Below are 21,522 nucleotides of genomic sequence, written 5' to 3'. Positions count from 1 at the left end.
CTGTAATGTGTATTCGATGTTCTTATGGAATGAATGAATTTATGAATTAAATAAAAAATATTTAAAAAATAAAATAAAGAAGATTTCTTATTTTTTTTTAAATAAATTTTTAGTTAATTTTCATAACACGATAATTTGCTGTGTAATTAATTAATCTAATTAACGCGATAAACTGACAGCCCTAATTGTGACACATTGTTTTTGACGCATTCGACCACGTCGTCGTTGTTGTCATTTCTCTCGTTCTAATGAGTCTCTCTTGTCACTTCAGTCTGATTTCAACGAGAAGGACACGTTTTATATCTTCAACCACGTGGACATCATCATCCTCTACCACGTCGTGGAGAACGAGCAGCTCGGAGCGCGACTGGTCGCCGCCAAGATGGAACCCAAGAGGTAACCGATTGAGACAGCTACCCATGGCCAATCGGACGGATGGAATTCAATATGCGCCCAGTGATACTCTTCCAACTGTGTTTATGAATTGAGGCCGTCGTTAACCTTTTCACTGCCACACTACAGAAGGCGAACGTCGGTTGTGTGATAGTAAAGGGTTAACCTTCTGTCGTGTGGCAGTGAAAGGGTTAAATGCAGATGAAGTGGAATTCACTATATTTACTGTGTTTTTGTTTTGTATTACTCTATGTTTTACCCCCCCCTCTATCTCTCTCTTTCTTTCTCTCTCTACACCTCCTCTTGCTCTCTACACCTCTGTCTTCTCTCTCTCTCTCTCTCTCTCTCTCTCTCTCTCTCTCTCTCTCTCTCTCTCTCTCTCGACACCCCTCTCTATACCTCTCTCTCTACACCCCTCTCTCTACACCCCTCTCTCTGTCTCTCTCTCTCCCTCACTTTCTCCCTTTGTCTCTCTCTCTCTCTCTCTCTCTCTCTCTCTCTCTCTCTCTCTCTCTCTCTCTCTCTCTCTCTCTCTCTCTCTCTCTCTCTCTCTCTCTCTCTCTCTCTCTCTCTCTCTCTCTCTCTCTCAGTTATAAACACACTACTTTAGATAAGCCAGACTGTGCCGGCGGGCCGATGTTCATAAGCAACAAATACAGTGGAGAGCTTAAGATCCCCTACACCTACTCAGTCAGCTTCGTGGTACGTACACCTGTGTGTGTGTGTGTGCGCACCGATCACAGCATATTTTAATTGATCGGTATCAGCTATATTTAGATAAAATAAATGAAAACCATTAACACGTTGGGTGCCACGTCTTTTTTGGGCCCCATCTATGCACTGCCACGCTTTAAAAGATAGGAGTCCGTCACCTTGTTTGTAGAGCTATAACTATATTCTATATTATAGCTATGGATATAATACTATGGTCATTTGACAGGGACTTTCTTCCGGTCAAGATGCAAAAAAGAGAAAATTTTTCCATCCATACATTCGCGCGTTATACCGTGGTGGATATAAGTATGTTTTTAGATCGGTCTGGGGTCATTCCCGAAATGCTGAGGAATAGCCGTATGCATGTATCTATGTAACTATAACCGTTGCCATTTCTTGCCTGGACCCGCTATTATTCTCAAATCAAATCTATATCATAGGTATTATGTTTCGTCATGAATGCATGAAAGGCGGGGGTAATTTTTTTATGCTTTGATCGTCACCAACGGCATACGTTGTGGACTAACGTTACACACACACACACGTTCGGATCGAGGTGAAGACATGCTTGGATCAACGCAAGATTGATATCATATAGCCCTTACCTTGACTAGGATGTACCTCAAAAAGAATATTCCAATTATCTGATCGCGATTCCAAGTATTGATGTCGATCGTGTCGCTAACATAATCCACCACACATCATGCATCTGGAGCATTTGATTCTTCTCAATCCGACCGCTATAACCACTCCCCTTGCCCGAAAAAAAAATAACTACCCGGAGACATTAGATCGACGCACAGGCCAAGATACAAGGTTTCAAAGGGTGCTCGATACCGCCGTCTAGCTGGATGCGGCCGGTATTGCACTTTGGCAACCTCAAACTCATTCCCTATGGTAACACCAGGCTCCCTGGATGGATAATGAATACAAATATATAAAAAAAAATAAAGAAAAACGACCCAGAAACGTAAAACGCCGCTTTTGGCACTCTACGGTCGGGGCCCAGAAACATATTAAGCCGCTTTTGGCACCCAAAGTGTTAACTCATTTTGCGCCTTGAGGTCGCTGTTTACCTTGTGGTAAGAAGGCCAGTGCTCTGTTCAATGGGATAATGCCGGTGTTTGCGAGTGCTAAAACTATATTAAATATTATAGCTATGGATCTAATAAACACGTCGATTGTCAGTGAGTTTCTTCCGGTCAACATGCAAAAAACAGAAAAAAATTTCATACATACATTTCCGTTTTATACCGTGGTGAATATGAGTATAGTTTTAGAGTGATCCTGTCAAATCCCAATAACCCCAGCAAACGGCGCTTCAATGTATTTTCTTAGAAATCGTGCCATTTGTCGCTTGATTTATGAATCGTTCTGAAATAAACGCTAGATTATCGGTATTATATGTTTCATCATGCGCGCACGGAAGCGGGGGCTGAAAAAACGCCCCTCCGTGCTTTGGTCAACACCAACAGCACGCACCCACACACACAGACACTTGTGATCGTTACGAAAGAAACATCGGATTAACCCAAGATTGGTAACATAGAGTCCTTACCTCACATTAATTGATCCAATTCCTGATCGCCATTCCAAATATTGATCGTGTTTATTGATCCAACGTTTCTCAACCAAAACACATGAATCCACGCTGCTCCAGTGTCCCCCAATCCGTGTGTTATAACGTTACTCTTGCCCGAGAAGGAAAACCAGGACCGGACTTCTTAGATCGATGCACAGCCCCAGCCAGAGGGATTCCAATTATGTGCAATACTGGCCGCAAGGCATTAGGCGGCGGTATTGGCCTTTTGCGAGCTCAGACCCATTCCCAACGATAATGTCAGGCTGGATGGATGAAAAATGAATGGATATAGCGAATAAAAGAAATAACGATTAAAACCCGACTTTTCTTGTGATTGGCGCTCAAGCGATGGTGAGTTAACCCGACTTTTTTCGTCATTGGCGCTGAAACAGTTAAGGGATGTCCGATATTATCGGCCGAAATTGGCATTAAAGGGGAGATGAAGCGTTAAACAATATGAGCCTAGTTTGTTTGTTGTGTACCTTGGGTAAGACATGGTCCTATAATCAAATGTGAAATCCTGCTTATTTGTCTGAAAACTCAAATGTAATTTCCCCGTTTTTGCCATGGGCGCCGCCATTTTAGATTTAGCTGGATGGTGACGTCACGGTGATGGTTTGGGCTGGGTCCGGTTTACAGTGCTGGTTAGATAGCTATGTAAATATGGAGTGTCGTGAAAGTCAGTCAGTAAATTGTCAACCAAATGTAACGTTACCTACAGAAAAAAATTTTTTTAGGTTATAGGCCTTTTAAAACAGACTAAACTTAGTTTTGGCTTCTTGAGTTCACATTTCTTTGGTTTGCAGTGGTGCATCTGCGGGCCAATGTTCCGAGACATATTACATTTGATTTGTTAGGCTATTTGAATACACCAGCCCTAAATGGTGGATTCAAATATATAAATATGTCTCGGAACATTGGCGGGGACACTGGACAGCCAGCTGAAGCGCGCCGTGGGCCATACATCCCAAACGTTGTAATCCTGCGTCTTGACCACGTTTCGGGCATTATCTCGGAGTATGACATGAATATTTTTTTTCGGAATATGCCACGTCTGGAACATATTCTCGAATGCTGTTGCCAGCGCTGCAGCCTGCAGCAGTATGGGAGCCGGAGAACTCTTGGGAATGCAGGAGCGCCTTACAGAGTTGGAAGTCGCGTCAACCCACTGAGCTGTCAAACTCAGCATTGACATGGGGCTGACATCAGAGCTCCAAATATCACTGGTAAAGCTAATTGAAGAAACGTCTTCTTTCAGAAGGCTATCAATGTGCGAATTCACTGCCTGGTAGAGCTCGGGTACAGGGCAATGTCTGGAAAATATGTGCGACCTGGGAGAGTGTAACGTGGTCGTGGAGCCCTATTATTATTATCTCTATATACCGTAATTCCTCTAATAGTAACCCCGGCTTGTATTTGTTTCAACTGTAGCGGATACCAGGCTTGTATTAGGAGGAGGCATGTATAAGAGAGAGGCCTATATTTCTAATTTTCAAACCGATCATAATGAATAAATCAACATTTTGTCTCAGTTTGAACCCAGTCAAATGTACTGGGTTCATTTATTGAAACCAAGTACTGTATGAAATACGGTAGTAAACAGTGCAATTACAGGTGGTCAAAAAAAGTTAAATAAAGTAAAATAGTGCAATCACAATACTGGTATAATAATAATAATAATAATAATAATAATAATAATAATAATAATAATAATAATAATAATAATAATAATAATAATAATAATAAATAATAATAATAATAATAATAATAATAATAATAATAATAATAATAATAATAATAATAATAATAATAATAATAATAACTTCGTTTTATACAATTCTGAGGTAGGCTTGCTCTCTTGGTAAACATTAACACCATACCATTATATGGTATTTACTGCACAGCCAGGCCAGCATATAACAACAATAACAAAATATACCCGGCTTGTATTAGGAGGCCGGCTTATAATTGCTTAGCTCAACAGCGCACCCGGTCATTAATAGAGACCCGGTTTTTAATTGAATACCGGTTACTATTAGAGGAATTACGGTATATATATATTGTTTTATTTGTAAGATATATATTTACTGTTGACCTGTTTTATTGTTGTATTGGAAACGGAGACAAAGTTATACCGTTAGTTTTGTATACAGCCGAGCCACTCGCGGAGAAAAAGATAACCGTTAGTTGGAGAATAAAAGTGAGGAGAGAGAGGTGTTTTGCTACAGCGCTGTGTAACGTTGGTGTTGTGGTGTCGCCAAGGGAGAGGAGGGAGGGATATAACTACTCCTGCATCGATCTGCCGACGACGACGGGCAGGGGATAACGGAGCCAGAATAGACCTTTAGACTGAGTTCGGTTGAGGCTGAACTCATATAGCAACCAACAGACTTTAGGTGATAGCCTAATCTATACCTTTCTGTTGAACTCATTCTAATTATTAATCTTAGGGATGCACCGAATATTCGGCCGCCGATAATTATCGGCCGAAAATGGCCAAAAAGGCTCTTTCGGCTTTCGGCCGAAAGGGTTTTAGCACCGAAAATATATCACCGAATGTCAAAGAACAGGGACGTTCGTAACCTACCTAACGTGTTGTTGTGATGACGTAATCAAAACGCGGCTTCAGTCATTACATGCGCAACGTGAGCTCTTCAGTCCTGCATTCTGCAGCCTGTGATAACTCCTCTTGGGACTCGGGAGTCGCGCTGTTTCTATGTAAACTCTGCGCGCAACGTGTCCAATAAATGCGTCTTTAACATGCTTTATATCCTCACCATTACTATATGCCTGTCGCGGTTAAAAACCTTTTTAATTAACGTTAGCGTTAAGCTAGCTAACAAGGCTTCCGGTCCTCTTTCTCGTCTCTCTTAAAGCTACGTCATCCCCCGCTAATAGTCACGGGAGATGTAGTAAATACAACAGTCCTTCCATGTAGGCTAGAATGCCATGAATTATGACAGTAGTTCAAGTTTCTTTATTAGTTGTCATACAAAAATACAGAGTACTTTTATATAAAATGCTTACTGTAGCCACTACAGTAACATCATTAAGTCTGCTATAAGCTATTCTCCCTCTCATGTGTGCAGATCTTTATGCAGTTTTAAAGCACATTGGCTTTGTTCTGAATGCACTTTGTTGTAGTTATCCTACAGAGAAAAGAAAATGCACTTGACTTTAATGCACATTTTGTTGTATGCAAAGAGAAAATGTTTAAATTGTACAATCTTTCAGCAGTCAGTCTGGAATTAATGTATGCATTCAAAAGTGCTGAATAAATGTTTTATGGACCCATAATAGTGATTATTAATATTATTTAAGTTAAGTTTTGCCATAATCATGTCTTTTGTCATAATCAGGTAGCTGAAAAAAATAATTATACATTATATATATATTTCTATTAATCATTTTTGACCTTTCGGTTTTCGGCCAACTGTTTCCTATTTTCGGTATCGGTTTCGGCCAAGAATTTCCCATTCGGTGCATCCCTAATTAATCTGGACCTTCAGAACATGCAGTATTATTAATTTGCTCAAATGTTGTGGCCTCACACAGTGCCAACTGCAGGTCTCGCCATCTCAGGTGCCAACTGCAGGTCTCGCCATCTCAAAGATGACAGAGCATGCATAATGCAGCAACCCCCTGTTGGGGTTGCTCAATACTGTAAAATATTACATAAATGTGTTTTTATGAATAACTATATTTGAGGAGCCTAATAATATTGCTACAGCGTGCAATTCTCTAAGGTGGGAGGCTCCGCCTCCGGGCGAAACCATCTCCGTGACGTCAGCAACAAAATGGCGGCGCCCATGTTGATTTATGCTACATAAATGGACATAACAAATCGTTTTTTCTTAGAAACGCCTTATTTTAATAACGTGATCTAAATATAACGTGATCTAAATACTAATTTGATGCTATGACTATGTTTATATCGCTATGCTTCATCTCCACTTTAAAATGTAATATCGGAAATTATCGGTATCGGTTTTCAATTTTCTTTTTAATAATAATTGAAAAGAAATATACATTTATTTAACCTTTATTTACCCAGGCAAGCAAGTAAGAACAAATTCATTTTTTTTAAAGATTTATTTTTGAGCGTTTATCGCTTTTTACTACTGGGCAGTCCAGTAGAGAGGAAGAGAGGAGGAACGGGAGACAGAGTGGGGGGAAGACATTCGGCAAATAACGACGGGTCTGGGAATCGAACCCAGCGTGTTATGTGGTTCGCCACTGGGGCGCCGTAAGAACAAATCCTTATTTAATTTATGGTCAAAAGTATGCATAATGTTGTGTTAATTCCACGACAAGAGATATGTAATGTTAATTACCTGAAATTATTCAGTTTTTTGGGGTGAAAACCCGCATATCGGTATCGGTTGATATCAGTATCGGAAATTAAGAGTTGGACAATATCGGTATATCGGATATCGGTAAAAAAGTGAATATCGAACATCCCTAGTTTAAACAGAGCTACTGAAGCATACGTTACGTACATTAGATTGGTTTTACTAACCGGATCAGGGGGAAAAAATTACTTGATGGTGACGTCATCCCTAAAGAGATCAGTAGTCACAACATTGTGTGATCAAACAAGTAGTGTTTGGTCAGTGAGTGTGTATCAGTGCGTCCCCTGAGTGTGAACTCGTGTGTGTGTGTGTGTGTGTGTGCGCGTGTGTGTGTCTGCGTGTGTGTGTGTAGGAGGACAAGACCATTCGCTGGGCGTCACGATGGGACTATATTCTGGAGTCCATGCCTCATACCAACATACAGTGGTTCAGGTGAGAGACACACACGCGCGCACACACACACACACATACACACACTTTGAGTTTGTCCCTCCCTCTTTCTCTGTGACATTGGACGCCACCGCGATATGCGTGATGTGTTGTTAAAAGCGCAACGCTGTAATATATAGGAATACGTGGCAGTGTTTGCAGGGCTATAACTATATTCTATATTATAGCTATGGATACAATACTATGGCCCATTTGACATCACCTATCTATCGTTCAATATGAGAAAAAAAAATGCTATGACTATAGTTTTAGAATAATCCTGTCTAATCCCAGAAAACAACGCTATGTAGCAATACGTGCAATTCACAAAAAACATTGTAATTTCTCGCCTGTACACGCTACTATTTTGAAATCACATCTATATTATCGGTATTATGTTTCATCATGAATGCATGAAAGGGTGGGGGGGGGGTAGTTTTTTGATGCTTTGATCGTCACCAACGGCACAGAAGAGCATCACGGTGCAACGCTCTTGATGGGTCTATGAGAATGGGCTGAAGGTTCTTTATGTAGATCTCCTGTTGCACAAGCACTTCTCCACCTACTGTGGAAAGTTCCATCCCCACGTAGCGAAAGTTGTCCTGTTCCTCACGTCCCACCTGGAAAACTGTTTTGAGGTGGGGGATGGTCGTCGTGGCAAATGCGTGTGAGCCACCCCAGATGAAATCATCCACATGACAGGCAAGAACACCAATCACACTACAGTCTTCATCAAGCCAGTAGAAGACAGCGGGATCAACATGTGACATAGTGGCCCCTGTTTCGAGCATCGTTGCTTTTACTCTGTTGTACCAGTAGAGGGAGGCATTAGCGAGTCCATAGACACATTTCTTCAGCTTCCACAGTGTTCCGTCACTTTTATCCTCAGGAGGAGGGCGGATGTGGATATCCCGAGACAGCTCCATTCCTTGAAGAAAAGCTGACTTGATGTCCATAGAGTTCAATGTCCATGTTTTCTGACACAGGACTGACATGAGTAATCTAAGGGACTCTGATGAGCATGTAGGTTAGTCCTTCTGTAGATTTTGAGTGTTGAATTCTTCAAAACCCCTAGCCACCAGCCGCACTTTTGGTATGATACCATCAGGGGTTTCTTTAAGCGTACACACCAGTAGCGGCTGCTGACAATTATTTTTGGTGAAGCACAAATTATTATATTATATTATATATTAAATTATATTTGTAAAACATCCCCCACTGTGTGTGTCAGTGGTCAGTGGACACAGATGAAAACATATTAACATTAGGTGACGGCGCACCTGACCAGACACAGATGCAAAAAATTACATATTCGGTGACGGCGCACCTGACCAGACACGGATGCAAAAAATTACATATTTGGAGACGGCACACCTGACCAGACAGATGAAAACATATTAGGTGACGTGTGACGGCACACCTAACCAGACACAGATCAAAACATATTAGGTGAGCGGTTAGGTGGCGTAGCGGAGATTGCGTTCGTCACCAACCCCGGAGCTGTGAGCTGGATTCGCCTGTTCGAATCCAGCTCACAGCTCCGGGGTTGTCACCAGCTTGGCTGGCCGTTCACACTAATGCAATTGGCAGTATTAGAGGGTGGGAGAAGCTGGCGGGGTGGGTCCGGGTCGTTGTAAACAGCGACTCCTACAGTTCGGTCGGGGCGCCTGCTAAGCGCGGATGGGACCTGAGTGGGATAGTGTGATCCTTCCACACGCTACGCCCTCTCGGAGAATATCCGCGCTGACAGGTGAAAAGAAGCGGTTGATTGGCTGGACGTGTGTCGGAGGAAGCACGTGATAGCCTCCACTCTCCCAGATGATCTGACTGTGGGGGGTAAGTGCGCAGCGACCAGGAAGGGGATTGGGAATTGGCATAACGACTAACATTGGGATGGGAGAAAATCGGAGGAAAATGGAGGGGGGAAAATATATTAAAAAAAAAAAAGAAAAAAAACATATTAGGTGACAGCGCACCTGACCAGATCAAAACATATTAGGTGACAGCGCACCTGACCAGATCAAAACATATTAGGTGACAGCGCACCTGACCGGATCAAAACATATAGGTGACAAGGAAAAGGAAAGATGAAATTACCTACCTGGGTTCCATCCTAGAGGCAAATCTTTCCTGTGACAAAATGGGATCCAATGTAATAAAACTAAGTCAACCAACGAACTAGATTCCTGTACCGGATCTCCTCTCTGGTAAACAAGAATACCTTGAAGTAGGGATGCCCCGATCGATCGGCCACCGATCGTTATCGGCCGATAATCAGTATAAATATGCGATCGGTGATCGGTGATAATGCTTTATTTTCGCCGATCGTCAAAACTGATCTCACTCGCTGAGTTCTGTCTCAGACACCGGGTGGTGCGGCGTCTGCTCATCCCTCCAGCCCCTCCCGCACGCATGTAAACACGGGTCTAGTCTAGTGGGACGGGAGGACGGCGTCTCCCTGAGCTAACGTTAGCTACCGTTACAAAATGACCCAGTCAACTATTCACTTTTAGTTTAATACATGATGAGGCATTGTCTAACCGAACGGTATCTAGCCGGCTAGCTACTGATAGCACCTGATATCAACAAATGCTCCAGCAATAGTCTAGTAGAGACGTGTATGATAGCTCTGTTAGCTCACGTTAGCGCAAGTTAGTTCACTGTTCAAAACGAAATGTCCCATTGAACTAAATAGTTCACTGAGGCGTTGTATTAACGTTATATATCCGGCTAGCAGTAGCTACAGATAGATCCTGATATCAATGTCTTATAACACTGATTCGACGCGTATTCGAGCTGAGGGCTTGCTGAGCACCGTAACGTTATACCAATAGGTCCAGCTGCAGCGCAGGAGAATCCTGGCCGTAGCTCGAGGCTACTCGAGTATAGGGTCCAGCTGCAGCTCCGGAGAATCCTGGCCGTAGCTGGAGGCTACTAGAGTACACACAGACAGTGGAGCTTGTTGCGTTGCGTGGTGGCGATGTCTCGCAGATAATACAAGTACAAGTCTAATTATATAATATATATATTTTATTAAAAAATAAATAAAAAATGTATATAAAATAAAAAAATAAAATTTAATCAAAAACGATCTGTATCGGATCGGTATCGGCCGATATGGCTCACGACGATCGGTGATCGGTATCGGTGGCAAAAAACGTGATCGGGGCATCCCTGGCAGGAGCACTCATTCAAGGGTACTACGACTATGCTTGCACCTCATGGTACCCAAAGCACCTCAAAGGCACTAAAAACAAGATTACAAACATCACAAAACAAACTGGTCAGACTACTGCTTGACCTTACTCCTAAAACCCACCTCACCCCTGCCCATTTTGACAACCTAGGATGGCTTAGAGCAGGGGTGGCCAACCCGCGGCTCGCGAGCCGCATGCGGCTCTTTGCCTGTCAATGTTTGCCTCTTCCATCCATAAAAAAATGTATAATTAAAAAAAAAAATGTATGTCACTCATTCCATAAGGACGTAGAATAAACATTTACAATTTTTTTTTAAATGGACCATTTGCATGTTCTTGGTATCTGGATCTAGGGACATATATGGATCAGTGTCAGAAATAGTGTGTCTGTTACTAGGCTTGAGTAAATTGTAATGAACCAAAGGAGAATATCAATTCTATTTAAAAAAAAATTATATTTGACTGTGAATAACACCATGCTAAAATTGACCAGACCTGAAAAATCTAAGCAAATGAATAAAGGGAAGATGATTAAACAGAAGGTTTTGTAGATACAGTACTGAATTCTGCCATCTTTTTTATAATGTAAATTTCTCCACCATTTTTCATCGTATTGCAACACCGTTTTTTTTTTGCAAGACGTTCACAGAAAGGTAGAGAAACTAACTGCATTCTGTTTTATGGCAATAACGTTCAGGTTTGTGGGAGATAATCCCAAAAAATAAGAGAAATAAAAAAGTAAATCCAGAAGTCAGATGATTGACGGGGGCTGGTGTGAGCTGGGTAGGGTAGTTTTTCGAAATTCGAAAGCCCTGAGTCTCTTCCTTCAAAAGACTACACTCACTTTTGGCTGTGCCACTTCCTCCTGTCAATATGCGCCGGTTTCCGACTCAATGCCCTTAGATTTCTATAATCTTATATTTCACTAATAACAGTTAAAATAATTGGTAAACAAAAGTAATGCTGAAAATATACACGTTTACTGTATATCTCGGGCTTAAGAGGTTAACCCTGTGAGGCCCAAATTAAAAAGACATTAGCAACTTCAGAGGCCAGAGGGTGGGACATATAAACACATTTACTATCAAATAGCATTGTGAGGCTGAACAACAGGACCAATTGACTATACATGTGCTTAAATTTTTTTTAAATAAACATTCTTTTTTTTAAATGGCTAAAAGTGATTTTGTAATTTTGCAACCGTGGGTCTCACAGGGTACTTTTAACCCTGTGAGGCCCAAATAAAAAAGACATTAGCAACTTCAGAGGCCAGAGGGTGAGACCTATAAACACATGAAGGGTGCCGTGAGTGAAAAAAAAGTTGAGAAACGCTGGTATATGGTGTGGCTCTTTGTGGTACCACAGTAATTTTTGTGGCTCTTAGTCTCTGACTGGTTGGCCACCCCTGGCTTAGAGTATACGACAGAGTACAGCAACTTGCAATGGGCCTGGTCTACAAGATACACTACTACACCACTAAGATACCCATGTGCATGTCGAAATACTTCCCAAAGGTCAGTGAATACCACGACACCAGAGGGAGTTCCACAAATCATGTTCAACCCAGATAAAATCATTTAAAAAGTTTTAAAAAAAATAATAAAAGAAATGTAATAGCTTTTTTATTTTTTATAAAAAAAATCATCATAACTTAGAAATGAGATTGCATAGGTCTATGAATCGAGATCGCGATTTTGTTTCGATTAATTGCCCAGCCCTACTGTGTACAGTAAGTTAGCTTGGTGATCATCATTGTGATGTAATATAAGCTAAGCTAAAGGTAGCTAACAAATTGGCTAGCTACTGTTAGCATACAAGCTTTTACAAACACTGTACTTACTTTTTCATCCTCAACTTTTTTTATGATCCAGATGCATAAGTCCTCTCCATGTTGCTGATTTATACTTCGTTCCTTTGGTGCAAAGTTTCATTTAGCCTACAGTGATACTGCCTACACAGTAATGTTACTGACTGTACAGGGCTCTCCAAGCCCTCTCAAAGCAGGAAATAGGAAATAGGAAATGGTGTTCTCTGATTGGTGTAAAAAAAGTGTCAGAACTGTCAATCATTCAAGCCCCATTCAAATGAATGAGTGAGTCTAAGTCTCACGGGTGTGCACTTAGACCAGTTACTGTCCAATCAAAGGTGCTATTTCGCTGCCATTCACTTACATTAGCTAGTGAGGCACTTGAGGAATGTGCCTCACTACTAGCCAATGTAAGTGATTGGGAGCTGTGTATCACTTGAAAAAAAAAATATCACTGGCATTTCTTTTTCACAGAGGAATACATTTCTAATAAAAGAAATTAAAATAAAAAACTGAAAGAAATGAAACAGGGGAAATCACCAGGTTTCGATGGTATCCCACCGGAGCTGTACTTGACCTTTTGGAAAGAGTTGGGTCCATTACTACTCGATGTTCCAACAAGCCATTATGAAAGGGAGTTTTAATAGAGACATAAGTACAGCAATTATCATACTGATACAGAAAAAAGGAAAGGATGGAAACGTCTGTGCTAACTATCGCCCACTGTCCCTTCTTAATGGAGACTTAAAATTATATGCCAAGGTCCTCGCACGGCATCTAGAGACGATACTGCCAATATTGTTCCACCCAGACCAAACTGGATTAGTTAAACAAAGATTTGCATCAGATAATTTAAGACGACTTTTACACATTATTGACAAAGCTCCAAAAATATCACCATGCGCAGTGTTGTCCCTTGACGCCGAAAAGGCCTTCGATAGGCTGGAATGGGAGTACTTATGGCACACCATGAAGAATATGGCATTTGGAGACACATTTATAAATATGCTCAAAATCTTATATCATAATCCAACGGCCATGGTTATCACATCCAATCAGTGTTCCACACCCTTCCCTATCAGACGTAGCATCAGGCAGGGTTGCCCCGCCTCCGCACTATTATTTGCGTTATCTCTCGAACCCTTGGCCCAAAAAATTTGAAATTGTGCCGAAATAAAACCCATAATAGTAAATAACACTTACCATACACTAACCCATCGACTTCCACCCGCTACCTCTGCCAATTGAGATAGTATGACGACTGGCCCAAGCCGGAGGCAATGCTGACATCGGGATTCGAGACCGGAGTCTCTTGCATTGGTGACTAGCGCAATCTCCGCTGCGCCACCCAGCCGCCCTCCATAAGTCATATATTAACCCATTCTCCGCCAAAATAGCTGTTCAGCGTTATTGCCCGCCATGCGTTGTGTGCCAATATCGCTGTACAGCGTGTTTCAAGTTCATATTTCATATTTTCGTCATGGAATTCATATTTCACCCAAGGAGCCTTGTCATATGCTGCGGGAGCCATCACAACTCTGCAACGCTTCAATACTGCCACCTGGTGGCTGATCGGCGAGTTGCAACCGGAAGTCGATCTCTTGGGTTTCCGGTACGTCTCACTATTCCGTCCGGGCACTCGTTTATCGTCCCTGGACTCAAGACACACACCGTGGATATCGATCCGTTGCCATAACTCAATAATCCACGTGATTTAGGCGTATATTAGTATTATACAAACCGGAACTGGATCGCATCGATCCACATCACATAACTGGGATATGTTTGCTCCACTCTCATCGCCCATCGCTACGAGGAAGCTGCCGTGAGTTTCAGCGTTTTTCTTTAGCATTTTCGATACAAACTGCTCTGATCTATATATCACCCATACTACATAAATCATTTAACGTCGGTCACGGAATTATAAACGACCCCCCCCCCCCCTCCGTTCACCCGCGGATGATCAGTCATAACGCTTAGGACCATGTACAGTTGAAATCTTTTATATAACGTTGATCGGTATCAAACGGCATTTGATAATCTAATATATGCATTTATGTCTATATCTCACGTTCTAGGAAATACTGCAGAAAACGATAAAAACATATTTATACTCTAGATGGTATTTTCGTATGAATGTGTGAATGAAAAAGTTAAACGTTCCTACATCCTGAACGATAGCTAATCGATGTTGAATGGGCCATAGTAATGTCAATTTAGCAATACAATTTAAAAAGTTATAGCCCTGCAAAGAAGGTGAACATCTCCATAGATTTTTTTTTTTTTTTTATGTTGTGTTATGTTTTATTCTATTTAATTTTTTTTAATAATTTTTTTAAACAACAACAAATTAGACACACAAGCATTAACAGTAAACATCCAATGAAATCACCATTTGAATCATTATAAATGTAGTTTACGAGATATATACCTAATACTTGCTATCTAATACCATACATACATATGCTCCTGCTCGCTCACCCCCCCCCCCCGGACCCCCACTTGGATAATCCATCCATTTTCATTTGTTTCTAACCAGGCACTACACTTCATATGCTAGCTTTTATTCTCTCTACCACTTCTAACCAGATTGCAATGTTGGTTTCACTGACACCTAAAATTCTTGCTGTAGATATTTCTAGATAAATCACATCGAGATAGGTAAGAACCCATACCTTCCGGCAAATTTTTTCCGGTTGAATCCATCGTGATGCTATCAGCTTTTTAGCAGCTGTGAGACCGGATAAAACTAGTCTCTTTAGCTGTATAGGGGCTGCAAACTGAAATACATCATTCAACAGCAATACAGAGGGATGTACAGGTATGTTCAGAAATAAGAATACTGATAATTACTGGGACACTTCTTTCCAGAATATCTTAACCGGTGGGCAATCCCGATACATGTGCATAAATGTACCCTCATCCCCATTTGTACATAAGGAACATAGGGAGTCTTGTTTAAGTCCCATTCTGTTCAATCTTATAGGAGTCAGGTATGTCCTATGAATATAATTAAGATTAATTTGTTGATGGTCCGGGTTATGTGACGCAATTCGAACGTTTGCCCAGACTTCTTGCCAATCAAAATCTATTTCCAAGTCTGGTATATCCCTCCTCCAGACTGAGTCTAGGGGGAGGATTCCATACGAAGACGTTAGTAAGTGATGATAAAAATCAGATACGAAGCCTCTCGATGTCTCTCTTTCATAGAAGAATTTGTGATATCTGTGGTGCTCAATTGGTATCCTTAATGGGACTCCATGAGCCTTCAAACAATCCAATAACTGTGCGTAAAAATAATATGTGGAACTGGTGAGTTTTTTTTTTATCTTATGTTGTGGGACTTGTACAGCACTTTGGTAAACTTTGTTGTTTTTAAATGTGCTCTATAAATAAAGTGGATTGGATTAATGAATTAAGTAGCCCCTTTCGTGACTGTGACACAGCCAACACGGCTGTGTGATTTAATTCAAGGTGGATCACTGTTGTCGTTTGAACAACTTCAGATTTCATGGGAACTACCAATCCCCCAAATCAAGAATGTTTAAGATGAATGAAGTAAGATTTTGATTATTTGAAATATGGCCTGTGTAGAATGTGTAGAATAAAAATTGCACAGAATTATGTCAGTCTACAATGTCCGGCAATGTAGACCTTGTAGACTCCACTACAGACCAATTATCAGTGAATGTTCATGCATTTTTAAGAAGGGCTACTTCCACAAAAAAACAAAGAACTCACAAAAACATCTCAGTAGCACCTTATCTAAATGTTCTATTTCATATATGGAGATTCATATTTATTTATGTATTGCATGCATTTCTACATTTTATTTCCTATTTTGTTTATTCATCCCAGTATCTTTCTTTCTTATGTGTGGAATTCTACAAGGCATTTACATTTAGTCATTTAGCTGACGCTTTTATCCAAAGCGACTTACAAGTTCTGTACGACAGGTCATCAGGAAGGATACAACTCTATCAGCTGAGTAACAATATTCATCAAAGTGTTGCGTGTTACAGTGTAGGTTAGTTTATTAGGACAAGTGCATGACAGTAAGGTTAGTTAGGGTTAGATTTTTTTTATTTTATTTCAGATAATGGTTGAAGAAGTGCGTATTTAGTCGACGGCGAAAGATTGGACGGGATTCGGCTGTCCTAACTGGGGTGGGTAGTTCATTCCACCATTGTGGGGCAAGGACTGAGAATAGGCGTGTAGGTGGTGTATATGTGTTTGAGGATGATATCCTTCAAACAGGCAATAGTGATGATATAATTTGGGCAGTGCTGAGCTTGGTTACTTTCCTCCAGTGTATTTGTCCCCCGGCCCCACCCAATGGCCCCATGCACACACACACACACACACACCAAAGTAGAAAAAAAAAATAATAATAATATTTTTATTTTTTATTTTTTAAACTTCGATTTTTTTTTAATGTTCGAAGCTTGTGCCATCGAACGAAGCGTCGAAGCTTCGAAGTATTTAAGACAGCCCTAAATTGTACTTCACCGTTTGGCTTATAGTAGGGAATACCTCAATTCCTAAACATCTGAAGTGTTTAACCATTGGTATTTTTTCTGGAAGGAGTATATTCTTTGCAGGGGCATTAAGTGGAAGGAAGGCCGACTTTGGCCAATTGATCCTAAATCCCGATAGATTGCCAAAGTCATCAATCAACTTGAGAAGATGAGGCATTGAGGTGTTAGGGTTTTGCATGAACAGTATTACGTCGTCCGCATATAAACTAATATGATTGTTACGACCCCTGTGTGTCTAAGGGTAAAGGGCTGTAACATAACAGTTGGTTGATAGAAATGATGGACCAGGTTTGTAAACAACAATGATATTTATTGGTAGATGCAAAGGAAGCACATGTAGCTCAGGGGTGAGCCCAGGCCAAAACAACAAACAAACACCACTATACTCCAAATAAACCCAATCTAATCTATGGTAAAAGAAATTACATTACCTAAACTACTCTTACCTAACCAAAACAGGAGAAAACAATATCCAAAGGAAATGGCAGCTCACCCCATCTGTGCTTCCTGAGAAAGGAAGAGAAAAACACATTAATGATACATACAACAAAATGGAAACATAACAAAACAATCTATAGGTAACAATGCTCTCTCTGCGGCCATACAATCACAAAGGCACTTTCACTATTACAAAGGCCTATAAACAAAAAGGGATATTATCAAAGTACAATGCCACAAAATAACACTAGGCCTAGCCTCATGCCAGAGAGAGAGAGAGACTGAAGTGAGAAGCCATGTTTTAACAGGTGTGGGGTGATCCATGATTGGGTGGTGTGGATTGAGTGGTGTGGATTGAGTGTTGGAGTCTGGAAAGCCATCCACCAATCACTGCTGTGTTGCAATAATGGAAGGATTAGCCTGGCAGGGACCAATGGGGAAGGGAGCAATGGCTGGAGGGAGGAAACAAAATGGAGAACACACACACATGGAGACACACACTGGGGAATATATACATTGGGATGTAACACCCCCATACATAAGACAAAAACATGTTTGACACTTAACACCAACTAAACATGTTTTTTCAACATCTCCGAGTTAACATGCACTCCAAAACAAAGAGCTATAAAAAAAACTAGCAGTTGGTACAACAACCACACTTGACGGCAAGAGAGACTGAGTCGACAGCAACATAAAACGAGTCCACAGCAACATAGACCGAGTAGACAGCAAAATAGAACAAGTCGACAGCAATATACAGTAGAACGAGTCGACAGCAACAGACAACGAGTCGACAGCAACAGAGATTTCAACTACGAGACAGAGCATCCGCCAACACATTCTCAGACCCCTTCTTATGCTTTATGCTGAGGTTATAATTTTGCACTATGAGCGCCCAACGCATGAGGCGCTGATTGTGGTTGTACATCCGCGACAGAAAAACCAATGGGTTGTGGTCGGTGTATACTACCACTGGTAATACGCTCGAACCGACATACACCTCAAAATGTTGCAACGCATACAACATAGCCAAAGTCTCCTTTTCAATAGTGGAATAGTTTAGTTGATGTTTGTTAAATTTCCAGGAGAAATAACAAACCGGGTGACTGACACCATCGTGATCTTCCTGTAATAACACTCCTCCAGCTCCCACCCCGCTGGCATCCACCTCCAGCTGGAACGGCAGGGAGAAATCTGGAGCAGAGAGAACAGGGGAACTGCATAAGAGAGCTTTAACACTATCAAATGCATTTTGGCAATCAGCTGTCCAAATGAATGGTTTGGACGGGCTACACAGGCTAGTGAGAGAAGTGACGACAGAAGAAAAGTTCCGGCAAAAACCACGGTAATACCCAGCCATCCCAAGGAATCTACGCAATTCCCGCCTAGTAGTAGGCACTGGAAAAGTTGTGATTGCAGATATTTTTGCATCCACCGGACACACTTGGCCTTGTCCTACCTGCTTACCAAGATAGGTAACCGTAGCCTTGCCGAACTCACACTTGGCAAGGTTAAGGGTCAGGGAGGCTCCAGCTAAGCGGTCAAAGACAGTTTGCAAGGTTGTCATGTGGTCACGCCAGTTGGTCGAATAGACAACCAGGTCATCGAGATAGGCATTACAATTTGGAACACCAGCCAGGACTAGGGTCACCAGTCGCTGGAAAGTGGCCGGGGCATTACGCATTCCAAAAGGCATTACAGTATATTGCAAAAAATTGTCAGGAGTAACAAACGCCGAGATTTCCGAGGCACGGGGGGTCAAAGGGACCTGCCAGTAACCCTTTAACAAATCTAGTTTGCTAACATAGGTGGCAGATCCAAGGTTGTCAATACAATCTTCCATGCGGGGCAGTGGGAAGGAATCAGGCACGGTGACAGCATTTACCTTTCGGAAATCAGTACAAAATCTAGGAGTTCCATCCGATTTGGGAGCTAACAAGCAAGGTGAACTCCAGGGACTGCAACTTGGCTTGGCTAAACCATGTTTTAACAAATAGTCAACCTCCTGTTGCATCATGGCCCTCTTGGTGATGTTAACACGGTATGCATGTAGCTTGATAGGCACAGCATTGTTAACTTTAATATCATGGGCCAATACAGAAGTACAGGAGGGAACATCACCAAACAGAGCCATGTAGGCCTGAATCAAATTTGTGATGTCCTCTCGCTGCTCCTCAGGTAAGTGTGCTAAGTGAGTGGGCAGGTTCAATAACATCTCAGTGTTGGACAATCTAGCACCCTGATGGGCTGCATTGCGCAACTCCAAGCCATCTACATCCTCACCACTAACGTCAGGAGAGTCCGGAACTATTGGAGTTGAGGCAACAGCAGAGACGGCCAGTCCGGCTGTCTGGTCTGAGGTCTTCACCTGCACACTATCTCTGGAAAAATATGGTTTAAGCATATTGATGTGGCAAACACGAGAGTGACGTTTACGATCAGGGGTGCGAACCACATAGTCTGTATCACTTATCTTCTTGTCTATTGCATACGGTCCGGAAAAACGAGCGGAAAGAGCAGAACCAAGGATAGGTAACAGGACTAGAACCTTATCACCTGGCTGGAAAGATCGAGAAACAGCTTTCTCGTCATAGTGCCGTTTCATAGTTCTCTGGGAAGAAGAGAGCGCTTCTTTTGCGAGAGAGCACGCCTGATGCAGTCGCTCTCGAAACTGGCTAACAAAATCTAGAACATTAGTGGGTGTGCTGGCACCCTTTGACATGAACCGTTCTTTAAGAACTTTCAGAGGCCCTCTAACAGTGTGCCCAAAAACGAGCTCAGCAGGACTGAAACCAAGAGACTCCTGTATGGTCTCTCGCGCAGCAAATAGAACAAGGGGGACACCCTCATCCCAATCTTTCTCTGTGTCTAAGCAATATTTACGCAGCATGGACTTTAAGGTCTGATGCCAACGTTCTAGAGCCCCCTGAGTTTCAGGGTGGTAGGCACTGGACACTATATGTCGGATACCCAGGGACTGTAACACTTGCTCAAATAACCTAGACAGGAAGTTGGTGCCTTGGTCCGTTTGTACTACCTTAGGCAGTCCAAACGTGGAGAAGAACTTCGTCAAAGCCTTAACTATTACAGGCGCTGTAATTCTGCGAAGAGGGATAGCCTCAGGGAAACGGGTGGCGGTACACATTATTGTCAACAAAAACTGATTGCCGGCTTTGGTCCTTGGCAACGGACCAACACAGTCAACTATGACATGTTCAAATGGTTCACCGACCGCTGGTATAGGACAGAGGGGAGCAGGTGGAATTACCTGGTTTGGCTTTCCGGTGATCTGACAAGTACTACAGGTACGACAGTACTGTGCTACATCGGACTTCAAACCGGGCCAAAAGAAATGTTGAAGTATTCTGTTGTATGTTTTAGTGACTCCCAAGTGTCCAGACCAAGGGTGGTCATGGGCCAAGAACAGTACATGCTGACGATAAACTGCAGGGACAACAATCTGATAAACAGTGCTCCAGTCTGGTACCTGATCTGGTAGCCCTATCTCCGATTGTGCATGCTCTGCCAGTCTAGTACCATGGGACCTCCATGTACGCATCAAAACTCCTTCATCCACAAAATAAGAATGCAACTCTCTCCTCTGTTCTGTTTCAAGAGAAGAGAAACATTTTGCAAGAGAAGGGTCAGCCTTCTGGGCAGTAATTAGCATTTCACGAGTAACGGGTAACTTCAAAGCGTCGGAACTAGTTACAGTTGTCTGTGGGGGTACCTTACTATGAGTCGGTGGTTTGTCAGCGGTATCAGAAGTTGGAGCCAGCAACTCCTCCCTGACAAAGGCTGAAGCAAAAACAGAGTCAGACAAATTAATTTCATCACCTCTCTTTTTCAATTGAGCCCGAGTGACAACACTTGCAGAAAAAACTTCAGGGAAGTTCTGTGACAAGTCATCAGGCAGAGAATCTGTGTCTGGGTGATCCAACACTTCCAGCACAGCGTTCACCTGTCCTCCAGCTAAATCATTTCCCATGATAAAGGAAATGCCTTTAACTGGCAAGGAAGGTCTCACCCCTATTTTAAAGAAACCAGTGACCAAGTCAGATTGTACATG

At 42.0% G+C, this 21,522-nt stretch overlaps 1 pseudogene across 1 annotated transcript in view; it reads left to right on the top strand.

Annotated features, from left to right (window-relative positions):
* LOC311234573 (transmembrane 9 superfamily member 2-like) overlaps positions 1-21,522 on the top strand; it is a 98,844-nt pseudogene that overhangs the window by 28,960 nt on the left and 48,362 nt on the right. The window contains exons 5-7 of the transcript XR_014621076.1: positions 272-396; positions 984-1,095; positions 7,394-7,473. The product of XR_014621076.1 is annotated as a transmembrane 9 superfamily member 2-like (transcript). The remainder of the gene's footprint in view (positions 1-271; positions 397-983; positions 1,096-7,393; positions 7,474-21,522) is intronic.

Source organism: Notolepis coatsorum (genome assembly GCF_963971535.1).
Source record: "Notolepis coatsorum genome assembly, chromosome: 9".
NCBI lineage: Eukaryota > Metazoa > Chordata > Actinopteri > Aulopiformes > Paralepididae > Notolepis > Notolepis coatsorum.
Note: the sequence above shows the minus strand (reverse complement) of the source record. Positions and strands in the feature narration are given on the sequence as shown.